Source organism: Pongo pygmaeus, chromosome 9 (genome assembly GCF_028885625.2).
Source record: "Pongo pygmaeus isolate AG05252 chromosome 9, NHGRI_mPonPyg2-v2.0_pri, whole genome shotgun sequence".
Taxonomy (NCBI): domain Eukaryota; kingdom Metazoa; phylum Chordata; class Mammalia; order Primates; family Hominidae; genus Pongo; species Pongo pygmaeus.
Genome location: NC_072382.2, coordinates 34,325,730 through 34,331,729, shown reverse-complemented (window position 1 = coordinate 34,331,729; position 6,000 = coordinate 34,325,730). Strand labels below are relative to the sequence as shown.

At 39.1% G+C, this 6,000-nt stretch overlaps 1 long non-coding RNA gene across 1 annotated transcript in view; it reads right to left on the bottom strand.

The window, feature by feature from the left end:
* Positions 1–637: 637 nt before the first annotated feature.
* LOC134740245 (uncharacterized) overlaps positions 638–6,000 on the bottom strand; it is a 28,966-nt gene continuing 23,603 nt past the window's right edge. The window contains exon 3 of the long non-coding RNA XR_010127565.1: positions 638–672. This is a non-coding gene — a long non-coding RNA (uncharacterized LOC134740245). The remainder of the gene's footprint in view (positions 673–6,000) is intronic.

Here is a 6,000-nt window from a genome sequence, read left to right as displayed (position 1 = left end):
ACATATAATGTATATATACATTATATACAGTATGTTATATATTACATATAATATATACTGTATATAACGTATATATTACATGTAATGTGTATATGTATTACATTATATATGTTCTATATAACATAACATATACATTATATATGTTCTATATAACATAACATATACATTATATATGTTCTATATAACATATACATTATATATGTTCTATATAACATATACATTATATATGTTCTATATAACATATACATTATATATGTTCTATATAACATATACATTATATATGTTATATATACATTATATACACATTACATGTTATATATACATTATATAATTATATATAAATATAATCTTATTTAACAAAATAAAGATGATCAAAATTTTGCAAAAAATTGTGTCCCAAAGTCATCTCTCAAATATCACTATACTAAGCACCTATTTCAAAGTTTTCACTATACGTTGTTATGATATGCTTTTAAGACAAGAGTCTCATAAATTATTGTTTTTTATGAAGACATAATTCATATATCACAAAATTCACCTTTAAAGTATACAATTCAGGCCCAGCACGGTGACTCAAACCTGTAATCTCAGCACTTTGGGAGGCTGAGGCAGGCAGATTGCTTGAGGCCAGGAGTTCCAGACCAGCCTGGGCAACATGGTAAAACTCTGCCTCTACAAAAAATACAAAAATTAGCTGGGCATGGTGGACTGTGCCTGTAGTCCCAGTTACTTGGGAAGCTAAGGTGGGAGGATCGCTTGAGTTTGGGAGGTTGTTCATGATCTTAACAATGATAAATTCAAGTTCATCATGGCAGTGAGCTGTGATCATGCCACTGCACCTCAGCCTGGGTGACAAAGCGAGATCCTGTCTCAAAAAATAAAATAAAATAAAATAAAGCATACAATTCAGTTGTTTTTAGCAAGATTATGCAACCATCACTACTATCTAATTCCAGAACATTTGCATCATCCCCAAAAGAAATCCCATATCCATTAGTAGTTATTACCCATTTCCCTCTACCCCCCAGTCTACTTTCTATCTTTATGGATTTGCCTATTGCAGACATTTCATATAAACGGAATCATATAATATGTGTTGTCTTTTATGTCTGGTTTCTTTTACTTAACATAGTATTTTCAGAATTCACCTGTGTTACAGCCTGTATCAGTACTTCATTTCTTTCTCTGGCTAAATAATATTCCATTGTATAGATATACCACATTTTGTTTATCCATTCATCAGTTCATGAACATCTGGGTTTCTTCCACCTTTTAGCTATTATAAATAATGCTGCTAAGAACAATTGTATATCATCAGGTTCTGGTCGACCGACTCATTCAATTCTCTTGAATATATACCTTGGCCTAGAATTGCTGAGTCGTATGCTAACTGTGTTTAACTTTTTGAGGAACTGCCAAACTGTTTTCCAAAGTGACTACACTATTTTACATTCCCACCATCAATGTATGAGGGTTCTTATTTCTTCATATTTGCCCAACAAGTATTATTTCAAAATATATTTTAAGTTAGTTTTTTTTGGCCACGCGTGGTGGCTCACACCTGTAATCCCAGCACTTTGGGAGGCTGAGGTAGGTGGATCACCTGAGGTCAGGAGTTTGAGATCAGCCTGACCAACATGGTGAAACCCTGTCTCTACTAAAAATATAAAAATTGGCTGGGTGTGGTGGTGCATGCCTGTAATCGCAGCTACTTGGGAGGCTGAGGCAGGAACCCGGGAGGCAGAGGTTGCAGTGAGCTGAGATCGCACCACTGGACTCCAGCCTGGGTGACAGAGCGAGACTCCATCTTAAAAACACACCCACACACACAAAGTTAGCTTTTATTTTTTTATTTATTTTTATTTTTTTGAGAGGAAGTCTCTCTCTTTGTCCCCCAGGCTGGAGTGCAGTGGCGTGATCCTGGCTCACTGCAACCTCCACCTCCCAGGTTCAAGTGATTCTCCTGCCTCAGGCTCCTGAGTAGCTGGGATTACAGGCATCAGCCACCAAGTCTGGCTAAATTTTGTATTTTTAGTAGAGACAGCGTTTCACCATGTTGGCCAGGCTGGTCTCAAACTCCTGACCTCAAGTGATCCACCCACCTTAGCCTCCCAAAGTGCTGGGATTACAAGCATGAGCAACTGCACCCAGACATTAGCTTACTTTTCTAAACATGAGGAGAAATATTAGTTCAATATCCTGTAAATCAGGGGTCCGCAACCCCCAGGCCATGAACCGATAGCAGTCTGTGGCCTGTTAGCAACCAGGCCACATAGCACAAGGTGAGCGGCTGGCAAGCAAGTGAAACTTCGTCTCTATTTACAGCCACTCCCCATTGCTCACATTACTGCCTGAGCTCCACCTCCTGTCAGATCAGTCACGGCGTTAGATTCTCATAGGAGCAGAACCCTATTGTGAACTGCGCATGCAAGGGATCTAGAATCTTATGCTCCTTATGAGAATCTAACTAATGCCTGATGATCTGAGGTGGAATAGTTTCATGCCAAAACCATCACCCCCACTCCTGGTCCGTGGAAAGATTGTCTTCCATGAAACTGGTCCCTGGTGCCAAAAAGGCTGGGGACTGCTGCGGTAAATGAGAGCAGGACCCCAGATGAATTTCTATTAAATCATCTGCTAAATACCAGAAGTAATGACCCTATCAAAATTGCAGTCTGTTCAAAATGTAGCGGGACGAGCCACAGACAAAACCCCTCAGACACCAAGTTAAAGAAGGAAGGGCTTTATTCGCCCGGGAGCATCGGCAAAACTCACATCTCAAAAACCGAGCTCCCTGAGTGAGCAATTCCTGTCCCTTTTAAGGGCTTACAGCTCTAAGGGGGTCCGCATGAGAGGGTTGTGATCGATTGAGCAAGCAGTGGGTACGTGACTGAGGGCTGCATGCACTGGTAATCAGACGGAACAGAACAGAACAGGGATTTTCACAGTGATTTTCCATACAATGTCTGAAATCTATAGATAACACAAGTAGTTAGGTCAGGGGTTGATTTTTAATTACCAGGCCCAGGGCATGGTGCTGCGCTATCTGCCTGTGGATTCCATTTCTACCTTTTAGTTTTTACTTCTTCTTTCTTTGGAGGAAGAAATTGGGCATAAGACAATATGAGGGGTGGTCTCCTCCCTTAAAAACACATTACAATGCTATAGTAATTAAAACAGTGCTGACATAAAGACAAACGCACAGACCAATGGAACAGAATAGAATGCCCAGAAATAATCCTTCATGTATATGGTCAACTGAATTTTCTTCTGTTCTTTTGCACAAATAATTTTGGACAAGAGTGCCACAACCACACTATACGGAAAGGACAGTGTCTTCAACAAATGGTGCTGATAGAACAATATCCACCCATGAAAGTTGGAAGTTGGAACCTCACCTTACACTATATAAGATATTTTATCTCAAAACGGATTAAAGACCTAAATATAAGACCTAAAACTATAAAACTCTTAGAAGAAGAAAATATAGGAGGAAAGTTTCATGACATTGTACTTGGCAATGATTTCTTGGATATGACACCAAAGGCACAGGCAATGAAAGTGAAAATAGATACATGTGACTACATCAAACTTAAAAACTCCTGTATACCAAAGGAAAGAACAAAGTGCAAGGCAACCTACAGAATTAAAGAAAATAATTACAAATTACACATCTAATAAAAGGTTAATATCCAGAATACATAAAGAACTCCTACAACTCAAAAACAAAAAAACAAGTAGCCCATTTATTTAAAAAACAAGCAAAGCACCTGAACACATATTTCTCCGAAAAAGATATATAAATACAAACAAGCATATGAATTAATGCTCATCATCACCAACCATTAAAGAAATGCAATTCAAAATCACAACAAGATATCACCTCACACCCATTAGGATGGCCACAGGAAGGGAAGGGATGGGACGGGGAGGGGAGAGGAGGGGAGTCGAGGGGAGAGGAGGGGAGGGAAGGGAGTGGTGGCTGATGTCTGTAATTCCAGCATTTTGGGAGGCTGAGGCAGGAGGATCACTTGAGCCCAGGAATTTGAGACCAGCTTGGGAAACACAGTGAGACTCTATATATTTTTTAAAAATTGTCTAAAGAAAAAAAAAATAAGTGTTGGTGAGTATGTGGAAAAACTGGAACACCTGTGCATTGCTGGTGGCAATGTAAAATGGTTCAGTCACCATGGAAAATCAGTAAAGATATTCCTCAACAAACTAAACATAGAATTACCTTATGATCTAGCAATCTCACTTCTGGATATATATCCAAAAGATATGAAAGCAGAGTCTAGAGATATTTGCATACCCATATTAATTACATTATTCACAATTACAAAAATGCCTAAATGCCCATTGACAGATGAACAGAAAAAGAAAATATGGTATATCTATACAATGGAATATTATTCAGACTTAAAAATACAAGGAAATCCTGCCACATATTACAACCTGGATTAACCTTGAGGACATTATGCTAAGTGAAATAAACTTAACATAAAGATAAATTCTGTATGATTCCACTTATAGGAGCTATATAGAGTAGTCAAAATCATAGAAACAGAACTGTGGTTCCTAGAGGCTGGGAGAGGGGAAAAAAGGAGTTGTGGGATGGATACAGACTTTCAGTTTTGCAAAATAAAAATTTCTAGAGATCTGCTACACAAGAAAGTGAAAAATAGTTAACACCACTGAACTGTATACTTAAAATAGTTAAACAGCCAGCCTGGGCAACATAGGGAGACCCCTGTCTCTACAAAAAGAAAACAGAAAAGAAAAAATTAGCCCAGCATGTTGGTTCATGCCTGTGGTCTACGCTACTTGAGAGGCTGAGGAGGGAGAATTGCTTGGGCCCAGGAGACTGAGGCTGCAGCGAGCCATGATCATGTGGTTTCTCTCCAGCCTGGTGACAGAGCGAGCCCCTGTCTAAAATAAGTAAATAAATAAATAAATAAATAAATATTAAGAGGGTAAAAGTCTATACTATGTGTTTTTTACCAAAATTAATGGCCACCAGTTATAAAAGGTCTTGAGTTTGATATATTGATAAATTAAATTCTTTGGAAATTTCCTCTAATTCTTTTACCTTGATTTTAAAAGTGAGGATACCCTCCCTAACCACAGTTGATTGAGCTAGAAATAATAGAAATCATTTTTGATACTTTCGTTCTCTGACCACATCTAATCATCCACTTAGTTCTACACATTCACTGAGCACCATACACATCAATTAATAGGTGCAGAAGAAATACGCATAGAAGAAAGGAAGGAAGAAATCTGTTCAACTTTCCCTTCCCCACCTCCATCTAATTTCCCTTCAGTACAAACTAATAGTACTTTTTAGACCAAGTCCTTATCACCTGTCTCTTTCATGCTTCACTGGTCTCCTTGCCCCCAGATTCTTTTTTTTTTTTTTTTTAAGACAAGGTCTCACTCTGTCACCCAGGCTGGAGTGCAATGGCACGATCTCGGCTCACTGCAACCTCCACCTCCTGGGTTCAAGCGATTCTCCTGCCTCAGCCTGTAGCTGGGACTACAGGCATGTGCCACAACACCCAGCTAATTTTTGTATTTTTAGAAGAGACGGGGTTTCACCATATTGGCCAGGCTGGTCTCGAACTCCTGACCTTGTGATCTGCCAGCCTCGGCCTCCCAAAATGCTGGGATTACAGGCGTGCGCCACCACACCTGGCTTGCACCCAGATTCTTAATCCTCCAATCTAATCTACACACTGTCACCAGAACTTGTCTCCTTGATTACCAGACCAGTCATGATGTGGCCCATCTTATATTTCTTACCTAGTTTCCCATTAGATCTCCCATCTCTATAATTATAGACACAACTCTGAAGCTACACAAGTTTTTTTCTTTGTTTTTGCTGAGCACGCCATTTTAAGCACGCTTTCATGCTTTTATTGACCATATTTCTTCTGCCTACCAAGGAGTCTTCCTCCTCCCCTTCCTCTTCTATCCAGTAAACATCCTTTAACACTCAAG